General features: G+C 41.9%; 1 protein-coding gene and 1 long non-coding RNA gene across 5 annotated transcripts in view; both read left to right on the forward strand.

Moving 5' to 3' along the window:
• RORA (RAR related orphan receptor A) overlaps positions 1-25,957 on the forward strand; it is a 696,960-nt gene that overhangs the window by 570,568 nt on the left and 100,435 nt on the right. The window lies entirely within an intron of this gene.
• Positions 7,411-24,592, forward strand: LOC116664083. The gene is made up of 4 exons (XR_004320416.1): positions 7,411-7,420; positions 9,098-9,105; positions 14,184-14,186; positions 24,518-24,592. It is a non-coding gene; the product is annotated as an uncharacterized LOC116664083 (long non-coding RNA).

Raw genomic sequence — 25,957 nt, forward strand, 5'->3', positions numbered from 1 at the left:
TTAAACAAGTTTCTACTGCACAGCACAGGGAATATTTTCAATATCTTGTAGTAACCTGTAATGAAAGAGAATATGAAAAGGAATATACCTATGTATATGTATGCTGTACACTAGAAACAGACACAACATTGTACACTAACGACACTTAATTTTTTTAAAAAACTACATCTTTAGAGCTAACTCCATAGAGTGCCTTCTTTTTAACGACTGAGTGATGCTCCATTTTAGGGATCCAGCAGCTACGTAATCCCCTACTAACCAACGTTAAGTTGTTTGCAGGCTTGACTGATACAAACACGGCTACAATGAATAGCCTTGAACATGTACCATTTTGTAAATACACAAACAGATGTACAGGATACATTCCTGGATGTGGAATTGTTAGGACAATGGGAAAGTGTGCCTTTAACGTCAATGGGTGCTGCAAAGTGATCCTCCATAGAGATTTTACCATTTGACGTGCCCACCAATAATGTGTGCAAATGCCTATTGCCCTCCATCCTCACCAACACAGAATGTGTATTTTTTTTTTAAAGGATTTGGTTTTGTAGCAAATATAAACATATGGGCACAAGCCTTTGCCCAATTTTTTTCCTGATATCTAGCCCATCTCCCTGAATGTCTCTCTCTCTCTCTCATCTCCTGGGCAGACATGTGCATTCACACAATGCCGTGCCCTCTCCCCCCTGCAGTTTGATTTTAAAAGCTTTCATTCTTTCTTTCTCATATTGCAATAGGTTTTCATCTTTGGTGGTTTCCATTTGCAAAAAAAAAAAAAAAGAAAGGAAAAGAAAAGAAAAGTAATTCTTGGGCGAATGTTTTCACTGAGTTCTGCATTCCCCAATGTAGAGGACCTCTTAATCTTTCCAGGAGCTGTTTCTACTACCAGGATGCCAGGACCCAATTCTTCATTAATTTTCCTGAAGCCCAGATAATACTGAGGGGACCGATACTGGGGCCAATAATGTGCAGTAATTCTCAGTATTTACAGAGCTTCTTTGTCTGAGATCTCAAAGCACTTGACAGCATTAAATCATCATTCCCTTGGCTCTCTCAAAAGCATCTTTGAACCTAGACAGATGGTGCACAGGAATGAAAACTCTGCTTTTTATCCAGACTGTCTGAAAGGTGACCAGGAAAAGAATGCACACGAACCAACGCAGTTTCTAGCCACAGCAGCGTGCCATTTTGGTTACTCTAATTTTTTTACCTTTTGTGGATGAATTTCTAGTGAACCGTCTGTGTATCAGCAGCCAATAAAAAAGTCTCTCTTTCATGCATGTGGTAAAGGGGTTAATGATATCCGGGGTGGGGGGTGAGCCCCTGGATGCAAAGAGAGGTGTGTTCAGGCCTTTGAGCTACTTATGCTCTCTCTGATCAGAGCCTCTGCTAGTGTTTCCTATCTGAGCAAATGTATAAATACGACGCAACACGACTCCCACTGGCCCAGAAAAAGAAAGAAGGAAGGGAGAGAGGGAGGGAGGGGGAAAAAAAGAAGGCAGGCAAGGGGAGGGGAGGATCTGATGCTTTTCTCGTGCTGGACAGAACCTTTGAGCAGAAGCCCATTCTCATGCATTATGTCTGATCCCACCAGTGAGTAATTGTCCTTTAGAGAGTTTTTTGCCCTCACCCCACCCGACTCCTCCCCACAGTTTTCCCACCCCCTAGTCTCCACAATCTCCATACCCTACACACATCACACAGTGAGTATCAGCCACAGAGCAGGTATGTTAGTGGGCAAATGTTAGCAACTCTCTTCTCCTATTTCAGATACAGAAACCAAGGCAGAGAGAAGCTGTCATTGATTTAGTGTCAAAGTTTAGTGACCCATATCCCAGACTGCATCGACTGGGTCAGGAATCATCCATCAATAGGGTTGGTTTTTGAAAATTATTTATTACACAAATAACACTGAACACTGCAATGAAAGTAAACATCACTGCAGTCCCACCACCCCACCTGATCATACTGTTTTCGTGCCCCGACCATGTCCTTTGAAATTCTTATTCCACATGCGCATAAAGTAGTAACCAGAACCTAGAGAGTATAATATAGTGGGCAAGAGCACTGGAACCACACTCCTTGTGCTTATGTCCTGTAACCCTAGTCAACCAGACTAGCTGGGCCTTAGTTCCCCTATCTGTAAAATGGGCATATTTATAGTACCCACCTTATGGAGCTGTGATGGGGAATCGGTGAGATATCCATGCTCAGTAGTTAGCAAAGTGCCTAGGATACAGTCTGCACCTGGTGAGTGCTAGCTGCTGCTGTCATTATTAAATCTTGCTTTCTGCTATGTAAAACGTGTTAAAAGCAAGTACAACAGACTTGTTGGATAGATCCCAGACCCTTGCTAAGCTGACTGCCCACTCCTGGTGGCACTACTTTCTCTTGGTTCCTGGCGGTGGGTCCTTCCACCGCAGAGGGTTAAGCAGAATCTTTTAGCCCCTTTCCTTCCAAGCCCTCCGTAGACCACGCCTGCTGTGGGCTTCCCTGCTCTCCTGACCCTCTCTCCCTACAAATCTCAAGGTTTTAGGGAGAAAGAACTGGGTGAGGATATTGTACCTCAGCTATACTTCAATTTAAAACAAATTTTTTTTCAAAGAGCAGGACGGGGAAGAAGGGACCACAGAAGATGCTGCTTCCTCTGAGTCCTCAGGGCCCACGTGGGTAGCTGTTTCTGTCTGAACAAACCGTGTTCTGATTATTGCTGGTGCTTTTCAGAAGGATGGTAATAAAAGGCATTGTCATTCTGGGTTTTTTTTTTTTAATGAATTTAGTATTTTTGGTACTTAAAAAATTTTTTAACATTTTGTGTTGCTGTAAGTTCAAATATATAGAAATTTGCAAGTATAGCACAAAAGCCGTTTATCCAGATTCACTGTGTGCCCTTTATCTGGAGTCACCATGTGCCCTTTATCCGGATTCACCAGTTGTAACATTTTGTCCTATTTGTTTTCTCATTCTCATTCTCCCGCCTCCCATCATATATGTGTATGCATATATGTGCATATACGTATGTTGTATGTATGTATAGGGGGGTGCATATTCCTCTTTACTCATTCTCAGAGTGGATTTCCTGGAAACATGCTCTTTCTCTTCCATGACCACAATACAAGGATCATAAGCAGGGAATGTAGTGTTGATACAACACTCTTCTCCAACCCACAATCTGTTTTTGTATTTTTAAAGCTCACCTGGAAGAGCAGGTGTGAGACACAGAGGATGAATGTACATCACAGCCTAATTAGGCCACTTGTTCACCTGGTGACCTTCTCGCTGGAGTCATTCTTCAAAGCCCAGCTCGAACAAGACTCCCCTGCAAGCCTGTGTAGCTTCTCTCCCCGCTGGCAGAAATACTTTCTCTGCTGGGCAGCCCTCTGTGCAACCACGGTGATAGCCCTTCGTAACACAGAGCTACCTACAACTGATACTGCCTGTCTGCACGCTGGACTGTCAAGCTTCTCTGGCCTCCCAGGGCCCACTATCGTAAGTGGTGCCTGGAAAATGTTTGTTTAAAAGAATGAATGAGCACATAGAGAAATCGAAGCCTCCGGTGAGCTGAACTTGATAAAGCATTAGGTATTTCTTTAAATCTAGTAGATGAAAGTTCAGCTGTCCACATTACAGCGGGTGAAATTATACCTTCGTCTTAGGAACATCTCAGGGCGAGCATTGAAGAGCCTGCATGGGATCTTGGCTCCTGCCTGACTGCCACTCCCTCAAACTTTTTTCTCCTCCTTCTGCTCCAAAATATAGTAAGTGCTGAAAAGAAGACAGTTATGTGCCGGGGACGTGTACGGACTAGACTCTCAGAAGAGCCGTGCCTGTGGGCGTAAGAAGCGCAGCCGAGATTTCAGCGCTTGGCAGCCCCGAGCTCCGGGCTTTCCATCGTGCCTGCCACGTTAGCACGCAGTAACTTTCCGCGCCGGCTCCCGGCGGCCCGGCGGGGGCGGGGCCCGCGCCGTCCCCCTCCCCGCGGCGGCCGCCACCGGGGGCGCCAGGGTGCCCGGCGACGGCTCCTCCTTGGGCTAACCCGAAAAGCCACAGGTCCCCATCCAGGGAGTTTCTCCCGCGGAACGGAGTTTGTGGCCGAACCTGGGAACTTCTAGGGCCCTGGAACTGGAGCGTGGAGCTCGCTGTGTTACCAAGAGCTGCTGCTTCCTGACGGCACTGTCACCAGCCAGCCCATTGGTCCTGGCAGCCTGCTCCACCCCAAGTCCCTGATGGCTCAGATGTCTCCAAACAGAAACGAGGGGGGTTGAGTTCAACCTGTATTGAGCGGCACTATTGAGCGGTAGATTTTGGCATCGTGATGATGCCTAATTTTTATTTTCATTTAACAAATACCTGTGTGGCATTTGCTGCAGGCCTGGCACTTTTTCTAACTACTTTGCTAATGCGAATTCACTTAAGCCTCAGGACAGCCTGTGAAGTCGGTACTGTTATGCTTCAGTTTTAGGGGCACACAGAGAGGTTAAATGACACAAGAGGGTGGGACTGGGTTTCTGCCCTTCCTTAATACTATGATGCGGTTTTCTCTTTCACATTTTCTGCGTTATTTTTACTTACCCACTTTTCCGTTTGACCATGACCTCATCACCAGTTATTTGGACCAACCTATAAATATGCATTAATGCTTCTGTGTGCTGCAGCGGGGTCTAAGGGAGACAGCAGAATTTGGTTAGGGAGGTGAAGTATCTACCCTCTAACAATAGAGGAAGATAGAGATGCTGACCATGGAAGTATCAGGAGCTGAAAGGAAGCTGAGGGTCCTGCAATGGGCAGGAATGGTTGGGAAAGGCCTTAGAGGAGGTGCATGGAACTCTTGGAAAATCCGATCAGCTTGGCATAAATGGAGCTGAAGAGATCAGCCTTGTGTAGACAACGGCTTCCTGGGCTTTGAGGCCTGAACATACAGGCAAAGACGCCATGTACCATCTGCAGAAAGTGTCTCAAGCGATGTCAGTGGTTCTCCATCTGAAAATCATAAAGCCCTAATATCTTGGGTAGTTTGGCTGTTCTGCCAGCTCCCAAGCCCCAGTGAAGAGTCCAAGATGGCTGACCCTCGTGTTACAGTCCATCACAATTCGTGTGACGAGGTGATGATACGGCGAAGCATTGGGGGAGAGCAGAGCTCCAGTGAGCATGCAGGCAGATTTCAGTGCTATGAGACCAATGAAGGAGGAAAGCAGTTAATGTGTTTGAGGTTCCAGGATTGTGAGTTTCTCAGTTCCCTACTACGTTATGATATTCTCATGCAGTAAGATCTAAATTTTTCAGCACACAAAGCAAAAACATACTTTTCAGACCCACTAATCATGAATGCATCCAAAAGGAATCATCACACTACATCATGTGTGATACGGGTGGCCGTACTTGTCGCCCCAAGATATTTTACACCAAAATTGATGAAAAGAAGCTGGCGACATGGCCTGAAACTAAATGCAATCCTCAGTAATCAGAGAAATCAGAACTTGCCTTTGTCTCCAAAGAAAGATGATCTACTGAAGAAAATGTGTCAATTTTTGTAGTGGTTTTTATTACCATAATCATGTGCTAAATCAGAGAAGCCATTACTGTGTATTGAATTTGTAGAGAGTGCACTTTTCATTATGAAACATTACGGTAAGCAGCTTATGTCCGACATGATTGCAATTGGAGCTGAGTGAACCACAGGAAGGGACAATCCGTGTAGGATACATCAGTGTAAACTCGTTTGCCAGGAACAAGTTTTAACCTTTGTACAGCTATTAAGGGAAAGGTTCCAGTATTACCTGTGAAAATATCTGTCAAGTTTTTATTTGAGCAGGGAACACCTAGTTTATGTTTTTGAAGACCACTCCCTTCTTAAGCTGAGCGCCTTTGGGCGTGTGTCAGCAGGAGGTGTTGGGAAAGATGAAAAAAAAAATTGCACGAGCTTCAAACCCAGCAGATTAGCAAGATTTGGGGAAATGGCAAGACAGGAAAAAATTCAAAGACATTGTCCATTCCTCTATCATATACGTACATTTGGGAAAGTGATATTTGGAGATTATTCAGGGGGTAGTGAGGAGGCAATTGTGTTTAAAAAATTAAATTCATAGGAAAGATGACTCAGTTCTTTTGAAATGAGAAAGTAAATTATTCTTATTTTCGTCACCAAAGTACGAGGAACGTGTTACCTATATATCCTGACTTTCATAAAGCTCCTTTATGGACAATAGATACATGGGGAAAAGATGTGTCCACATAATTTATAGTGAGTTAAAGCTTGGGAAAATCAAACACAGCATGAGTAGGTACCCAGTCTCCTGATATTTTAACCCAGCCAGTCGAAATTTGACATACAGTCAGCCCTCCTGATCTGCAATTTCCGTATCCGTAGATTCAACCCACCACGGATTGAAAATATTTGCGGGGAAAAATTCCAGAACATTCCAGAAAGGAAAACTTGAACTTGCCTTGGACCCAGCAACTATTTATATAGCACTTACATTGTATTAGGTATTATAAGAAATCTAGAGATGGCCTAAAGTGTCCGACAGGATGTGCCTGGATTATATGCAAATACTATGCCATATTATATCAGGGACTTGAGCGTCCTCTGATGGGGGTCCTCAAACCAATCCCCCATGGATGCTTAGGTACAACTGTATTTTGGGGGCACTTTTGGGTGCCAGGTGCCTGGAGTGCACACAACAGGACATGCGTCAAGAAGTGTATGTATATGTCCGTATGTAAATGTTCTGTGTGCAAATGTACTCTGAGTGTTTGGGGGGGGGTGCAGTTTGGGTAAGTGAGGTTCAGCAAAGTGAGGAAGGTAGCAGAGGTCATCTCTTGTTCTCGGTCAGAGTCGGGAGAGGCTTGAACCCTGATACCCAAGCGTTGCTCCATCACTTTTCCCGAGTGTGGCGTTGCCATCGTGTTCTTGGAGTCCGCAGTTGTCTGCCTTACCTCCAGGAACACAAAGGGGAAAATCGAGCCAAGCTAAGTGTTAAATGGGCAAGAAAAGAAAAATAGGCAGTAATAGAAGAATGTTTAACAGTTTATCTGTGACCTATAATTGTCTTGTCCCTATCTGATCATTAAAAATTGCCCTCAGATGCAAACCCCCGTCACTTCTCTATGACATGATCATTTTAAGAAGCAGAGTTTGACTTGCCATCATCACTTTAAAGGCCACAGCACCCTTTCCAAGCATCTCTCATTCCCAGCTGCCTGTCTTTCCCCCGTACACACACAGCCACCCGAGTCCCTAACACAGTGACCCTCCCTCTGAAACATCCCCATCCCGGGTTGGGCTTAGCAACTCTAGTCAAGGACCAGAGGGAGCCAGGCTTTCTGCCTTCCATGAGGCATATCTGCCCATCACCGGCTTTGAAGACTTAATGAAGACTGAGTGGTAAAGAAGGACAGGTGTACATTTAGAGACGTGTGTGTGTAGCTTTATTCTTTTTTCCTGATTAATAGCACTCATCATGCACTGTTTTATGAAACTGTAACAGGCATTGAAATTGGCCCATGACCGCTGTCCTGACAGTCCCTCTGAGGGAGCCTGTGCACAGGGTGCTCTCTGACAGGGCTTCTCAGAGTCACTGTTCAGCCTCTTGCTGAGTTGCTACCTCAGATCTTGCCACCCTTCAAGACTTCGTACAGAGTTAACATTTTGCTCCTATGTTTCTGAGGTAGAAATAGAGGCCCCAAATTTAATTGGCACCAGGTATAATTGTTTTTGCTTCCATTAATGCACAAGCCCTTATTGGGGACCCACTGGAAACCCAACCCTGCATGATTGATTGAGTGCTTCAACAATTATGAGCAACAGAAACGGCACCTCCTGTGTGCCTAGCACTGCAGTGGGCTCTGAGAACCTCACGTGGAGCCCAGGCAGACAGTCCCTGTCCTAATGGGCTCACCAGGAAAGAATGTCTATAGCCCTGCCTTTGATCAATTATGCTAAGATAAAAAGGAAAGATCATGGAGCTGCTGGGGTTTGGGGTTTGGGGTTTTCGTTTAGAAGTATTTCTTTATTGTAGAAGTCTTCCCTAAAATGCATTGTCTTTTTATAGATAAGGCTTGTCTGTCAGAGTAAGAGCATTTCCAGCAAATCTTCTTTAAGTTGTTTTCTTGGGGGACTACTCCAGAGGTGTGTCTGGCCCTGGGCTGAGAACCAGGGGTTGCCTACCGCCTTGCCATGGATTCGGCAAACGCTTGAGCTAGTTGTGCTGATCCCGATCTGCCCCAGCCAGAGAATGGAGGTGTGGTTGTTTTTATTTGTGCAAAGCACAAGCTTATTCAGGGAAAAATCAGTTTATCTCTACCTGACCAGCTTCCTTTTTCTGAGCTCTTTTCCTAGAACAGAGTTCTGACATGTTTGGGGTCTGTTTTGGTTCCAAGATCAGAATCTCTCAAACCCGGCGACCACTGGAATTCCTTGAGACTTCCTCTGCACACTCCTTCGCTGCTCTTCCAGACTCTTGATTTCTTTCTGAACCTTTCTAAGGACTACACGGGATCTTTTCTAACTTTTAGTTAACAGCAGATACCAGTAAAACAACAAACAGCAGTCGAAATTTCTCAATCGTCGCCAACCAGCGATGGCCCCTGTGCAACAGGGAGGGTACCTGGCAAGCGTGGGAGACAGATTGTAATAGACGACAAGGTGAGAGAGGAGAGAGCTGGTGCGTGTGCTGGCGTCCGTCTCGTACGCGCTGGAGACACATCATCGCACCACCCTGGAGAAACACACACCCTGACGGAGTTTGATCAACACTTGTATTTAATTGTTTAACACTATGGATTCACCTGTTCTCCAGTTTACCTCGCTCTTGTTGATACCCAAACCACAAATACATGAGTGTGTGTGTGTGTGTGTGTACCCATACATTAAACAGGGTCTGACGTGTTTTATGTGTGTAGGTATGTCAATATGTACAAAATTTTATGTATTTTCTAATACTCCTCATATTGAGTTTTTTTGTGTTATCTCTGTGGGGTTTTTTTTTTTCAATTGAAGTCTAGTCAGTTACAATGTGTCCATTTCTGGTGTACAGCACAATGTCCCAGGCGTGCATGTATATACAGATACTCGTTTCCTTATTCTTTTCATATTGAGTCTTACGAGTCGAATGGAATTGCCTTTGCTTCCCCTGGAGCAGCGGCACTTTAGGAGTGAAACAGCTGCAGCCCTTCCAGAAGGGATCTCTAGCCTTACCGTAATGCCTCCAGGTTGCCCACGTGGGAAGGAATAGGCTGGAGAATGAGAAAACAGACTCCCTTCTAAAGCAGCCCTCGCACCCCTCGGTCCGCAAGACTCCAGGCAGCTAAGGGTTTTCACAGCAGCAGGGCCTCATCAGTCATTCTCTGCTCGTTAACCAAGGGACTTGTCATCTGGAGAACTGGTTGCCATGTGTTTGTTGTTAGGAGTTCAGGACAGACAGGTTCAGCAACGCACAAAGGCTTTTTTGGCAAACAGAAAACATAAACAGTTTCCATATGAGCTGGACCGGAAGGAGCAGCTCCCCCAGACACGGGCTCTGGTGCACTCACCTTCTCCCCCTGCCCACCAGGCACTGGTGCCCTGGGTTTTGCTGGGACAAGTCACATCCAGGTGTCAGCCTTCTCTTCCCGGCTGCTGATGGAGCTCCCTGTACAGAGCTACCTGCCCGCTCCCAGGATGTCCTTGGAGCCCTCGTCTCATGAGACTTTGGGGGAGAATCTTTCCTCCCTTTCTCATTTTACACATGTCACAAGATGCGGGTTAGAGATACTGGCTAGGGTGTTATTCTTTTCTATTGCCAGCCTCCCAGATGAGATAGGCAAACCTTCCGGACTCAGAAATGGTCTGTCTCAGGGCTCAGTAGAGAACAGAAGCCACCCCGAGCCCTTTTTCTGTGTCCCCTGACCCCAAGCGTGGGGTATTACAGGATTCCAAATGCAGGAATCAGAGCGATCAGCTCAGCCAAGGGCTCCAGCCCTAAGATGAAGAAACACGGAAGAGCATTAGGACTTTCGACTGTGGATCATGGCAGCTAATCCACCACCACGTTCTAGGGAACAGAACAGGGGCCCTCTTTTCACCGGCAGCTGTTAAACCATGGCTCCCTGAGCAGACTCTCCTGGTCCCACCTTGTGCATATAAACCTGGGTGGAGCCACAGCCTCAACTTGATCCATTTTCTTATTCTCTCAAGACGGGAGTTCTTATTTTTTCTGATCCCTGTGAGAAGAATAGGTATGGAATTTGAGAGCTTACTATGTTCTTGGCATTTTATATGCATTTAAGTATCTGCGTGTGTCATCTCATTTAAACCCTGTGGTAACTATGACTGTTAAGTACAGCTATGAATATTAATTGAGGGAGCTGAGTTTCAGATGTTAAGCAACTCGCCCAGCCCACGGAGCTAGTGAGTGGCAGAGGTGGGCTTGGACCTGGAAGCTTCTGTCAAGCCCTGCAGCCCTTGTCCTTCCTTCTGTGCCACGCCGCCCCCCCCTCCTCCCAAGGTTCGCGGAACCAAAGGCAGAGGCAATGTCTATAAAGCCAGAGTGTCAGTAAGCCAAATTCTAAATTCTTGAATACTTTCCTTGGGGCTTTCTCAAGAGGTACGGAGCTCATCAGTGCCTCTTCTTCAAAACATATACTCACACACCCCAGACGATCAGACCCTTAACGTTCCTCCCCGCACTACTTGCCTTACCTCTACAACTTTCTCACTTCTGTTTCTTCCACCGTCTCCACCCACTGGATCTCCTATTTCGAGCGCACTTGCTCCAGGTCTGCTCCCCCTCAATAGAGGGCCATCCTCTATAATTTTCTTCCTCTACCTCTATCAGTGCCTCATCAACTCCATCAACGCTCACATGCCCTCTATGCTATTAGGAGGAAAGTATTGCATGAAGCCAAACTGTGTTTAAGTTCCATTTCTGAGATATTTGCCTTTTGACTAGATAGCCCATCAACCTAAACAGACGAATCTCCAACCACGGGGTTCCCTGTTTTCCACCTAAGTGTCAAACCTCAGAATAAGAATGAGAAAGAATACTATGGAGGAAAAAAAAATGGGTACTTTTTTTTCACTGATCTATCAAAAATATTTCCAGCTTCCCTTTTTCATCTTTTATCATATGTATATGTCAGTTTTATGTTTTTGTAATTATAGTATAGATTCAGTGTGGCATTCTGTTTCTCCTCGTAAGTTCCCCGTATCAGACCTCACCTGTTTGTCTGAAGGAAAGGCTGACTAAGGTTGCAGCAGCAAATCTTTTTGCCTCCTTGTACTACTTTTCCGTGAGTTATCTGCAGGAGATTTGAGGATGCTCCTTTACTAAACATAAGGATAAAGGGAGAACTTTCTTCTCTTTGATGCCCTCTTTCCAGGTGAGTCTGGTAACCCCGATCCTAACACAAAAAACAGACATCAAATTTGAAATGTTATGATGAATATCCTCTCTTACATGTAAATGATTCTGCGGATTTTCAAAGATCAGAAAGAGACATTCATCGAGCACCATGTACCTGGCACCCTGGTGGGCACGTTACAGTGAGTTGTTGTATTTAAATCTCACCACAACCCTGAGGGGAAGGTCCTCTTACTCTCATTTACAGATGAGGAAACCAAGGTTCCAAAGGATGATGCTCCCTGCCTGGCTGACAGGTGACAGGACAAGATTCAATGCTCTTTTCAACTTGCCACCTGACTGTCTCTCCTCTTAGAAAAAACCTTCACTAAAAAACTATTAGTCCATGTGTTATTTCCAAAGCACATCAGAGCAAACATAACCAAGGAAAGAAAAGTGACAAGATTTTACAGCCAGTGACACACATATATTACGGGCACATAGAGAATCTGAAACAAATGTAAATTTATTCAAAAATTGTGAGAGGCAGTTGTAGCGAAACATGTTAACAGGAGACCTATTACTCATAATTGATTTTACTAATATTTTAGCATCTGACCTGTTTCTCTTAATTGAATTGAAATGTCTTATGCAATACATTTGTTTTACTGACTTTGGAAAGATATAGTCTCCTTCACCTACACTTTTCATTTTTAAATAGAGGTCTTTAAAAAATAATAATTCCTAAACAGCAGCCTGAAAGATAACTCAAATGCAATTAGAGTTTTCTTCACTAGGAAATGCCTAGAAAATTGCAGTGATTTTGTTTTAAGGAGAAAAAAAAAACGAAGAAACGGCATTTGTGCATAATGATTGGTGAGGTCACCCTGAACAAAAATAAAATATGTCCATGAAACTCTTCCCAAGAATCACAGATCAAGTCACTGGGGAGTCACTACTCTGCCCTGTTTAACTTAGTCAAAATTAGTCATTCCAAAGCCCTTAAAATATAAACTAATTTCATGTTTGCAGAAAATACTTCACCAGGGGGAACAGGGTAAATCAGAGAGACACAGAGAGATTCTTGTGGGAGCAGTGGTGTCTCGGATCTCAGCTTCTCAGGACAGATGACTTGCTCTGTCATAGTGCAGAGAATGCCAGTCATCTGCTGGGTTTGCTAATGCGTGGGCATGAAGTATACCAAGGATGAGAATTCAAGAACATACCAGGAGATTGTTCACTAAAGCAGGTAAAAATTATGACTCTCACCTCAGGCTTCAACTGGGCACACATCCACCAGTTTCTGCCCGGGGTTAGCTGAGGCTTGGAGAAACACGCCAACGTTAGGGGAGGTTCATTTTTGTTTTTCAAGTTGGCAGGTCTTGTCTTGGAAAAGAAACAGAATTGGTACACCAGCTTTCATGGATTATAAGATGATTGAGGATTGGGCGAGAGCAGAGCCGGGGAAAAAAGGCCAGCAAGAAAGAAAAAAAAAAAATTTTTTGAGAACTTGCATGAAATAGGTCTTGCTGGCCAACAGTGGCCCTAGGTTGACATCTGTTGTATGTTAGTTTCAAATGCGTCTGTTTCTTAGTAAGTGATCTCAGAACTTCAGTGATAGCGTCCAAAGGAAAATTACAAAATGAGCTTGAGGAAACATTTTTCTGGGTTCCTTCTCCCTGTGCCCAACAGGGAAAGAGCAGATAGAAGCCCTGCCTAGTCTAACTTGAGGCCACCCATTGGCTGGTAGGACTAGGATGAAACATTAGCACCTTTAATGTGGGGTTGAAAAACGGAATGCCAGGAAGTTAAAAGGACTTAGGGGAAAATGTCCTTTGGCCTTCCGCTGCGTGACAGGATTCTGAAGTGACAGCTAGTGAGCAGAGTAGACTCAGTTAGTCCAGTCAGAGGAAAAAAGCAGCAAAACCAGAGGACCAACATCAGTAATATCTTTGAGTGCAGTGATGAAAGAGTGAGGATGGCTCTGCCAGAAAGGCGGGTCTCTTCGTCAGGTTTCCCAAAGCAGCTTGCGTCGCTGGCCAGCTGTCGGAGGGAACGAGCCCTGCCTGCCGGCTGGGATTTACTGAGCACCTACTAGGTGCTCAGACAACGCTAGACCCGTCATGCAGGGAAGGCTTCATCCTTCTTTCTCTTTACCAAGCTGAAGACTGTTTGAGATGGAGACGGATGGTGGTTTTGTTTTCTACCAGGACAAAGAAAAGTAACATGTAGAATGGAATAATGGAACAAAAAACATATTTTCATCTTGATAGGAATCCAGTAGCATACAAACACTGACTCTCTGGGGGAGGGTTAAAGCTGTGGAGAATTGAATCCCTTTTTCTTTCCATCTGTGCCCAGTTCTCACGCCGAGTCAGTGCCGGACACCTGGCGGGGTATGGTGTGAACAGCCAAAGGTAACAGACAGAAGAAATCAGAGGAAGGCTCCAGCCACTTCCGTTCCAGGGACTCTCTTGGGGATCTCTGAGATCTGAAAGATTGAACCCACTCAAGAGGAAAGAATTCTCCATCCCCCACCACCTGTGTAGTCATAACCAATCTGACACAGTGGAAGATACTCAAGTTGGAAGAGACGTTTTCATTTCCCCGTTTGCAAACTCCCTTTGACTTATCCCTACTAAGGAGGACCTCCTCCCCCTTCCTTTTGTCCAAAATTAGGTTAATAGTTAGCACAGGAAAAACCACTGGCCCATAAACTTTTGATGACATGGCTTCTTAGCTTTACTATAAATGCATTCTTTACTTTTGAACATCTGAAGGTTTTGTACCTTACACGAACCAAACCACTCTCAATCCACAGGTGTTATGGACAATGATCTGCATGAAAACAGGATAATTTTTAAGTCTGTATATTATATCTCCACAGTGCAATTTATCTGCATTGTATTTGAGTGAAATTGAAAGTTTTTATTCGGATGATTGCCCTGGATGAGACACAGTCTTCAAGAGCCTCTCTGAGCCTTTGATTTTCTCTCTCACTCTCTCTTTCTCTCTGATCTGGGTGCAATTGCTCAATTGTGCTGGTTTCTATCGTTGCCTGCTTAATAGCATCAATGGGAAATGAGCCTTAAAAGTGATAACCTATCATATATATATATATATATTTTTTTTTTATTCTGCTGGTCTCATAAAAAACTACCAGTCACTTATTTCATCTCACTTGTGGTCGATCAGTCCTGCATTTTTTCACCTCCTTACCGTGATTTTCTTTGTGCTGTGGTTCCCAGCCACGGCCCTGCTTCCTGCTGAATTAAACTGCAGCCCAGACAAAACTAAAGAGCACATCGCTCCCAAAGTTCACACAGAAGGTCGCCCCTGGTGAGATGGACATTGCAGATGTGCTAGAAAGATTAGAGGCTGCTTTGATAAAACCTGCGTCTGTTCTTTGCTCCGGGTCCTCAGAGTGGAAGATCGGATGGATTGCCGTTGCCTTGCATTATTTAAGAGTTTTGATGAGCAGCTCCCATCAAAATCCCCCAGACTCCGGACCACGCGTGCGTGCATGTGCATGCGTGTGTGTGTGTGTGTTTTAAACAGCACTTCAGAATGATTGAGACGTTCAAAAGGACACTGCCGAGTGAGCTCTTTGCAGAGTTCACATTCCGTTCGGTTGTCCTTCCTTAAGGTCTCTTGGTGGCCTTTCTGTTCTATTTGATGGCAAATTCTGTTCATTCCAGATTGTATTCAACCCCTTTAGCAGCTTCAAATAGCTCTCTCGTGCTGCAGTTTTAGCATTTGGGTGCGGATCACACCGGTCCCTGAACTTTTGTCATTTTCCCCACCTTTGATGGTTTTCCTCCGTTCTTCTGTTTTCGTTGGCTTCCTCTTTCATCTCTACTGTCTGTCCCGCGATGGTGTTATCTATTCATTGGAGCGGGTCCGGCCTTTCAGCCCTCTGAAGAAAAGGCTATTTCCTCCCTTCTCCCGGCCTGGCTGCCCCAGTGGGTAGTCCATGATTTGTGCCTTTCATCACACAACCGTGGAGGCCCCTCTTTGGGCCACCACTTTGGTGATAGGATAAGGATTAGTGGATCACGATTTCATTTTTATCGACCTCTTCTGTGTCTTCCCATCTTTGCAGCGGTTTCTGTTAAGGCAGGAATTTTTATAAGTGGCTTCAGCTCTGATCATCGCCAGGGATGAAAGGTAGGGCACCTCGTTTCCATCTGGGGACATTCCGCACATGTGTATTTATTGTCTCTTCCTAGGGTGTGACCGAGGGGTCAGAACCTTGGATAGGAATGAGACCTGGAGGATTTTATTCCAGGGACTACCAGCTTCTCTTCCTGAGACTTTCACCCCTAGAGCTACCACATTTGTTTGTTCTGTCCCAAATCCTTGCCATAGACATGGCATCTTATTTTGCCCAATTCAATATTATACATTTTATTTCAAAATCCCTACCACCAAGTAATATAATTTTTAATGGTAACATAATCTATCATGGTTCTTTTATAAACAAATTCAGTATTTTAAACCAAGAAAAGGCTGGTAACAGCAAAGTTATGGGGAGGGCAGAGATGCCGAATGAGCATGCCTTCAACGTGGAAGGGGTTTTGGAATTAACCATAGGAATCACTCCCTTATGCTACTGGGAAACATTCATGGTACACCCTGCCTGGACTTCCCCCTACCCCTACCCTGAATGAATAAAATATTCAAAAGTACTAGAAAAATGTCAATAAATTAATTAAAGAGAGAGCCATAAAAAGAAGAGACAGAACATCAAAATATATACTATTCTTAACTTCTGAGGCCAGTGCCATGATGTGCACCAGCGCCCCTTACAAACACTCCGTGTCTCTCTCCTACTCTGAAAGGATTAGAGGCTGTGAAACATCCATCCTATGACCGGGCTTGGTTTATAACCTGCATCATATGAGCTAGTTTTGTGTAGATTGTCATGAGGTCCAAAAATTAGTATTTAGTTGGTGATTTATTGGTGGTATATTGTTGAAGAACCATGTAAATTATCTCTTGCGGCAGAAAAGAGTAGATAACGTAAAAATGTATGAACCAAAAGGAAGATAAAACTAGTGACAAAAATCTCCTGAAAAAAAAAAAAAATAGAAGACAGCCTCATGTTTCACTTCCAGAAATCCTACAATGGAAAAATTTCCTTATAGTTGCCAACCTGAATTCCTCAGAATATAGTTTCTTAAAGATTAAGAAATCAGTTTTCAATATCTAGCACATGACAACATTGATCGAGCACTAGATTAGAATCAGAAACCCCAGCTGAAGTCCCGGCTCTACCTTTCTCAGTGTCCCGGGCTAAGCTGGAAAACCTCTCCAGGCTTCACCTACCCCATCTGTGAGGAGGAAGAATGACCCCCTGCCTGCTGTCTTTCTGGGCTTTGGTAAGTGTCCAGTGGGGGCCTTTAAACTGCCTTCTCATTAACAAGAATAATGTAATAACAATGATGAAGATAATAATAAATGTAATAGCAATTTAGAGGTGGCCATGGTGATTTTAATGCAAAAAAGCATTATTCTGGAGCCTGGACAATATGTGGAGTGAAAGCAGCAGAAATCCCTGAGTATGGTCTCCAGCACAGCAGTGGCTTCCCCTTCCTCCATCCGCCCGGGAGCGGAGAGAATTCATCTCGGGACCTTGGGCTCCTGCATTGTAGAGTCTGCACAATGTGGATCTAGCTGGCAGGTGTAGAGGCAGCAGTTTCCATGACTCCAATAAATTAACTAGTGTTCACGGATGTTTTGCAGCTGCCCTGGAAACAGGCTTGCAGTTTTGAAAAAAAGAATTGTTGCAGCCATGAAGGAGGTGTCATGTGTGTGCATGTATCAAGCATGCTTTTAAAAACCTATCACTTCACCTGCTCTAAATGAAAACAATGCCAAGTTGTGCCTCTGTTTTGGGTTTTTTTTTTTCCCTTCTCCCCTCACTTCTAACTTATTTTATTAACTTTTCCTTCTCCAGAATTCCGTCAGGTTAAACATGATTATATAAATAGCATTTGCTATTATATAAATAGCAAGTATCTGAATATAATGATACATATTTAAACCTCAGCCCTAAACACTCATAATTCAAATAAACATTTTACAGGAACATTGTCGCTTTAAAAATAGAGGGGGTATTTGAATAGTTTTTATTTTATTGATATTTGACTAAGAATAGAATCACGTGAAATAGTGGTGTATAAAGCAGTTATTCCTGCTATGGAAAGCTCTTTATTTTTCCAACCGGCTTCAGAATATCGCTGAAACTGGAATAACCTAGACCCTGATTGTAAGGTCTTAGGTAATTAGGGTCATTATTTGAAGTGTGTATACCAATGCCATATGCAAAGACATTATTAGAAAATGGGATATCCCATGTAAATTAATTTTCTGGAATGTATCTGTCCAAGTGCCTGAACTATATCACTCGATTTGGGTGTGGGAGAGGCCTTTCCAAATGTATTATTGAAGTCCCTGTCTTCTTCGAGTGCCTGGGTTAATCCATGCTTAATGTTTCAAAGTCATCATGAACACTAATTATGATGGTGCGAGCAGCATGCTGTCATACAGGATGGCCTCGGAGACGCTGCAGGCGTGGCTCGTTGTCTGCTGCCCCTGCGCTAAATAGCCCCATGCTGCTATCCTTTTTGGGTTCTTATGTCTAACTTTGCATCATCGTTTAATCTGTTCCTTCAGTCCTTCTTGTTTCTCCCTGCTCCTATGAGCAGAACTCGCTGCTCCTTTCTGCTGTGCTTTTTAAAAATATACATATTCTGTATACTGGAAAATCAGATAGCAAGGTTGTCAGAACTGTGTCTTACACGAGAATAAATCATCTCTGAGCAGATGCCTGGGGGATTTTTTTTTTTAAAGCACAGATACGAACTTTAGTTATTGGAATTTTAGTGTTACCTTTGTGGATCTTTGTCCCTTTCTGTTTTGTTTTCTTCCACACTCCATTTCATAAGGTTTTCGAATGACAGCTCTCTGATCATGAAAAGCGTGAGACCAATGACTTATACTTCTTGGATAGCAGTTCTAATTTAGTGTCACTTAGATAAACGTTTGCCTCACCTGTGGGTATAGTGGAACCTACACACCTACTAGTCCTAATAACAATTTTGGATGTATAAGCAAGGGTGGAATGCTTTTATTTTATTTTTCCAATATCTCACACAGCACCTCACCCCCAGTCTGTTCTGAGAAAGTATCTGGTGATTAACTGAGTTTTGAAAATAATTATCACACACAAGCTACATACAAGGGAAACTTTCTAAGAACTACACTTGTCTTTTATGTTCTGGAAAATGCTTCTGTGCTTTTCACACCTTGGTTTAAAAAAATCAAGAAAGACCCAGTTGAGCATAAATGACAAAAAAAAAAAAATTGTGAAGGAGTTGAAAATAGCACTCTTCATAGACATGAATTCCAAGTACACTGCTGCTTTCCTATGGGATTATTTTGCTGATGGAGGAATTTGTAGCTCATAATGAGAAACTCTTTCATTCATTCATTCGCTCCAACAATAGCATTTATTGAATGCCTTCTGGGCCCCACCAGAGAGGCACAGGCATATCAGACACAATCTCAGGAAGCAGACATTTTGGCCAGAATTTGAAGATTGCTGTGAGTCAGAGCCCAGCAGCCATATGTTAGAAGCATTCCCCCAGTGAAACTGAAGCTTGACGTGAAACTCGCCTTGATTCTATTAGAACGATCCCAAATTATTTCGTGTTCTGGGAAGAAATCCGGAGAAGCGGTGTCATAATGTTTTCCTGTTCCCTGACAAGTCATTCAGTAGCCCTGTCCAAGATCATTTAAAATAGCCTGGAAGTAATCGGAAGTGAAGTTTCTCTGTGGAAAACACTTGGAGGTTGCCTGTCAGCAAATTGTGTTTTAAACCCTCGGTTTAATTTAGGCCTATTGTTAGGTTCCTTATAAGAACGTATGTGTTTAAAAAAAAAAAAAAAAGTCGTCTCAAGAAACAGCAATCCTAATTTAGGAAACGATGAAAGTTTTGTTCAAAATAGTGATTATTGATTCGGAGGTTCTACTATCTGTTCTGCTTTGTAATCAAATACACAAAGTTAATATCTCTCCCTCCCTCCCATTAGCTTGCTCTGCCAGTGAGTCATCATGCTTTGCATCTGCTAAAGACCAATAATCTTAAATAACATCACTGAATCATATCTGATCATAGTAATTTTGCAAGACAATCCTATGTATAAATTTTGAGTGATGTAACCATTGTATTGTTTATGCAATCTCTTCTCCACAGGATTTGAGCACTTAGTTTTGTTAGTTACACACAAAAGGATTGTGATCATTTTATAGAAATTATTGATTTTTATTGCCTTGAAATCTTAAAGGACATAATGGATCTTTGCACGAAAACATTTCCGGCAGAGCCATGATATGCTTATTAATTAAATTTAATTCTTTGTTTTCTCAGTAGTGTTTGGAACAGGAAAAAAAAAAAGTCTTGTTTCCAAAGAATACAAACTCTATGTGATTGAAGTCATTTTCAAACATTCAGAAAATATTTTTGAAATGCAGTAGAGAAATCATCTGCTCTTATGTAGTTACATTCATAGTATATAGTGTATATAACCTTTGATCCTGGGGAGTGTGGCTTCATCGAGTGCCAAAGCTTCTAAAGTGAAAAATTATCTTCACTGTTCGAGTCCCCTGCATATATAAAACCAAAGACATGCAGAACTGGCAGTATGTGAATGGCTGAATAACTCACTATTCACAGTATCCATCAGTGTATTTCATATTGCTCAGAGAATTATTAAAGTCTAGTGTGGTTCCTAAACCATTCCAATCCAGTGACTATTGGATATCAACAGTGTGCCAGTTACTAATGTTTTCATGTTATTGTCTGACTTTCAAGTCTTAATTTTTTTGAAATATAGGTATTCTTTTTCCAGTTTTGCAGGTGAGAAAACTGAGGTTCAAGGAATATAAATCACTTGTCACCAGTCACACAAGCACTAGGTGTGAGAACTGAGCAGGGAAACCAGATTTTCCAGCTCCCATTCCAGTGCTCGTCTCACCATACATGTTGTTTTCAAAGAAGTTTTCATTTATTCAACAAATATTTACCCAAAATGTGGTCTATACCAGGCATGGCGCTAAGCCTTCATATTATGAGAGATATAAATGTGGATCCCTGCCTCTTTAGAGTGTAGAGTCCAGTGAAGAAGACAGAAACGAGAACAAATGATTGCCAAAACAAAAACAAACCCCAAAAAACGGGGTGAAAAATCAGGTTTACAGAAAGGGTAGAACAGAATGCCAGTGGGAGCTCAGGGCTCCCCTGATGGAGGCTAGCAGTTTGGACAAGACATCCTCATGGCTGTAACATTTAAACTGAGGCTGTATAACAGCAAGGTAATAAACAGACAGACAGACAGACAGACAGACAGGTGGATGGTAGATAGAGTTGAATCTCATTATTGGCAAATTCTGAATTTGCATATTTGCCTATTCACCAAAATTTATTTAGCATCCCAAAATCAATACTGAATGCCATTACTATTACTCATCTGTGAAAAAGAATAAAATAGTGCCAGTTGCAGCAACCAGAATGGACCCAAAGAATGTTACAGTGAAGAGAGTCCAAGTACTTTCTATTATTTATATGTGAAATCTAAAAATAATAGAAATAAACCTATATACAAAACAAACAGAAACAGACTCAAAGACATAGAGAACAAACTTATGGTTACCAAAGGGGAAAGGGAGGGGGAGTGATAATTAGGAGTTTGGGATTAGCAAATACTAACTACTATATATAAAACAGATTAACAACAAGGTCCTACTATATAGAACAGGGAACTATATTCAATATCTTAAAGTAACCTATCATGGAAAATAACCTGGAAAAAAACGATGTATATAACTAAATCACCTTGCTGTATACCTGAAACTAACACAATATTGTAAATCAACTATACTTTAATTAAAAAAAAAAAACAAACTGGCTGCCATTCTGACTTATGCAAGCGGAGAGCACCTGACACACGTGTTGCAGCTGAGGTCTGACGAGGCGATGCTCTGCCTTCTGGTTTCAGCTCTCAGGCTGTAAACAAGTTTCCTTTTCACTGTCTATTTAGTGCCACGTTTTTCTAATTTGTGTGCTTTTTGTTGGTGTTATTGCTACTTAAAGTGGCCCCCAAGCTTAGTGCTAAAGTGCTCACTAGTCTCCCTAAGTGAAAAAGGCTGTGATGTGCCTTATGGAGAAACTGTGTGTTAGGTAAGCTTAGTTCATTGCTGTTGGCTGTGGGTTCGATGTTAATGACTCAACAGTATATGCCAAGTAAGATATCTTTAAATAAAAACATACAAAAAATTAAGTTATATATTGGTCGTTTGGCAAAAAAATTAGGAGCATGGACTCAGAAACCTAACCCTGTATTTCTCCTAGGGAAGATCATTCAGTATTTACTAATTCATTGATCCCAGGGACTTTATATAACACAACTACCTCAAATAACAGCAATTAATGAAGGATAGATAAATATTCGACAACACCAAGTGCTGGTGACACTGTGGAGCCACTGGAACTCTCATACGTTGGTAAGAGGAATGCAAAATGGCACAGCCACTCTGGAAAACCATTTGGCATTTCTTACAGTTAAGCTTCTGCAGCCCATGTAATCTGAAAGTCCCATTCCTGGATATTTACCCAAGTGAAATAAAAACGTAATGTTCGCACAAAACCCTGTACATGAATGTTCACAGCCGCTGTATTTGTGTTTGCTAAGAAATGTCCTTCAGTTAGAAAATGAGTAAACTGTGGAATGGATTACTCCTCCACTACTGAAAGTAACATGTTATTGATTTGCTCATGAGGTGTATCTGAAATGCATTATGTTAAGAATCCAGAGTCAAAAGTCTACCGTAATACATTTTTCCATTCAAGTAATATTATTTAATGGCAAAATTATAGGGACAGAAGGCAGATCTGAGGCTGTCAGGGTTTGGAGAAAGTGAGTAAGTTGGCTACAGAGGGGCACAAAAGAATTTGGGAAGAGAGGGAGATGGAACTATTCCATGTCTTGATTATGTTGATCATTATGAAAGTAAATACCTTTGTCAAAACCCAGAGAACTGTACACTAAAAAGAGTGAGTTTTTTTTTTAAACATTTTTTATTGATTTATAATCATTTTACAATGTTGTGTCAAATTCCAGTGTTCAGCACAATTTTTCAGTCATACATGGACATATACACACTCATTGTCACATTTTTTTCTCTGTGAGTGATCATAACGTTTTGTGTATATTTCCCTGTGCTATACAGTATAATCTTGTTTATCTATTCTACAATTTTGAAATCGCAGTCTATCCCTTCCCACCCTCCACCCCCCTGGCAACCACAAGTCTGTATTCTCTGTCTATGAGTCTATTTCTGTCCTGTATTTACGCTTTGTTTTTGTTTGTTTGTTTGTTTTTTAGATTCCACATATGAGCGATCTCATATGGTATTTTTCTTTCTCTTTCTGGCTTACTTCGCTTAGAATGACATTCTCCAGGAGCATCCATGTTGCTGCAAATGGCGTTATGTTGTCGGTTTTTATGGCTGAGTAGTATTCCATTGTATAAATATACCACATCTTCCTTATCCAGTCCCCTGTTGATGGACATTTAGGCTGTTTCCATGTTTTGGCTATTGTAAATAGTGCTGCTATGAACATTGGGGTGCAGGTGTCATCCTGAAGTAGGGTTCCTTCTGGATACAAGCCCAGGAGTGGGATTCCTGGGTCATACGGTAAGTCTGTTCCTAGTCTTTTGAGGAATCTCCACACTGTTTTCCATAGTGGCTGCACCAAACTGCATTCGCACCAGCAGTGTAGGAGGGTTCCCCTTTCTCCACAGCCTCTCCAGCATTTGTCATTTGTGGATTTTTGAATGACGGCCATTCTGACTGGTGTGAGGTGATACCTCATTGTAGTTTTGATTTGCATTTCTCTGATAATTAGTGATATTGAGCATTTTTTCATGTGCCTTTTGATCATTAAAAAGAGTGAGTTTTACTATAAGCAAATTATATTTTGATAAGAAATGAAAAAAAAACCTGAGATCTGAAGGATGAATCAAAATACAATCCTTCTAGTTTGTCATAGTAACATCAGAAAATACTATTAAAACATGTTTTTCTATAGTTCTAACTGATAAAACACTGATAGTGTAAAATAAACACTATGTAGTAATTCGTGTTACACTATAAATTGAGCCGTGTATGCTATGAACGTATAAAGCACGTTTTCTCTTGTTTTGTAATGCTTAAATTTAACACGGTTTTTACTGGTTTACAGGTAACAATTTCTTACTGGCTTTTTGACAAGTGGTAAAATCTGAAAACTATACTGTAATTCTAGTATATGCATTATTCATAAGAGAACAAAACTTTTGATTTGAATTACCCAGTGAAAATGGCATATTGGCCCTGGGATAATAGAGAAAACAAGACAGCAGAAAAAGTATGATAATATCACTTTTCTTGTTTCTATATGATTATTTAATGGTAGACAACTGTCAGACATGGACGGGTTAGCTGCTCACATCCTTGGAAGCAGGAAGACCTAACATGACCTCTCTGAGTGTCTTCCCATCCTGATATTTCCCTTTTTAAATTTTTCCTTGTTTACAATGGCTCTGCCACATTTTGTCCATTACATTTTAAGGAGAAAAGATGTGGTAACGTAAAAAAAAATTCCTTTTTCTATATTTTATTTAAGATGTTTTGTCAGAACATCTTGAGGCTATATGTGTACAATGTCTTTGTATAAATAACAAGGCCATGAATGACTATAATCATTTAATAAATGTAGACAATGATTTATTCAAAGTGCATTGAAAATTAAGTAGCTCTGCTTAAGATGATTATACTGTTGAAGCCGTTTGTTGGGTGATTAAAACAGGTGAAGGAAATGCTATATTATGTGACATGTTGTGAAAGCCACTTTTGAAAAGAGCAGCAGTGAGACAATTTGGAAAAGTAAAAACAGCATCTCTCTATCTTGTGCTTTTCCCAGAGAACAGCATGAACTATAAAATTATTATTTTGTGTGTTTCTAACAGATTTGCTATTTCATGTGGAGTCTTTTAGAAATGCTAGTATTGGCTTTTGTAAGTTTTCAGTTTCTTGCATTCCTACGTGAACGTTCCATTGCCAGTATTTAGAGTTGTTTAATTATTCCAAAATAGGAAACACTTCCCCTGGAGAGTTAATTTATTGTGTAGCAAGTGTTTCTGAAATGGACAAATGACAACATTGTTTTCAAACAGGATAATTACAACCATGTACAGTATGTTTCTTCATTAGTAAGTAATTAAATAATTTGCTTAATTGTGTAATAATTCATAATGACATATGCTAACCCTGCTCAATTACAGGAGCTAGTGATAAAAGAATTTCCTGTGCACATCCCTAAATTTTATTAGAGTAGTAAGTTTTGATTCCTGAAGAAGTCAGCTTGCCCTTTCAAAATACTGAGTAGTGCACAATCCGAGGAAAAAAATCTGAAAATATTTGAGAGTCGTAACATCATGGTTGAGAGTGAACACCCTAGATTCAGTTCACATGGTTCCTTGTGTTCCTGGACAAGTTACTTAATTTATCTGTGTGCCAGTTTCCTTATCTATAAAAAGAGAGTTCTGAGTGAATTAATTTTTAAAAAATGCCTGCCACTGAGTAAGTTCCGAGGAATTATTCACCAATAGGTGAGGTAAAACTCAGAACAGCAACAGTGCAACATAATTATTGGAAAGCCATTTTGATTTCAGAAAATTCTCTTTGAGGATACAGGGCTTAACAGTATGCTCAACACTGAATGTGAATTTTTTGAGCCTTGGAATGGAAAGCCTTATTTCATCTACCTCCATCTTACAAAAGGTGGGAATCGTCTTTTAATTCAAGAGAAGAGTATTGATTTTTTTTTAATGTAAATCTAACATATTTAGAAGAACTGGACATTTTTAGTAAAACAGAAAAACATACCCACGTCTGTTCTCGTTTCAGGGCTCACAGCATACTTCCCCAATGCGGGCCTGGACATAAATAATCAGTGTACTGAGGGGGTGGGGGGGACCAGAGAACAGACTTCTGACCCAACAGTGTCATCCCAATGAGTCCCATCCTGTAAGCCAGAGCTTACGTGTGCGCATCAGAACCACTATTGACGTGGGGCACGGCTGTCTGAAATGTCAATAGTTATAAAATGAGTATTTCATAATGCAGAATAATTGATTACTTTGCTTGGCTGAACAGAAACATATTTTCTCTGCGAAAGCAAAATAATGCCAGCGTTTGCTCCTGGAACGCTCCTCGCTGTGAGCCTCGGATTTCCCAGTGAAGCCCACGTTACTCAGCCGTCTTTGATCATGCGTGACAAAAATAGGGAAAACCATCTGTAACTGCTTATCTTTCCTCCATTATTTGAAAATATATTTTAAGGCAGTTCTTTAAAAATGACATAGGGCTTATAGACGAAGCAGCTGTATTAATAGAACTGTCTCAGAGAATTTTCAGAAGGGAAATGGATGCGGTACAAAATCAAATAACATTCAATTTATCTTGTTCATCCTAAATGCTCTGCTTAGCTTTTCACTCTGATGAAATCACACCCATTTCCAGTTTTATTCTCC

Source organism: Camelus ferus, chromosome 6, assembly GCF_009834535.1.
Source record: "Camelus ferus isolate YT-003-E chromosome 6, BCGSAC_Cfer_1.0, whole genome shotgun sequence".
Taxonomy (NCBI): domain Eukaryota; kingdom Metazoa; phylum Chordata; class Mammalia; order Artiodactyla; family Camelidae; genus Camelus; species Camelus ferus.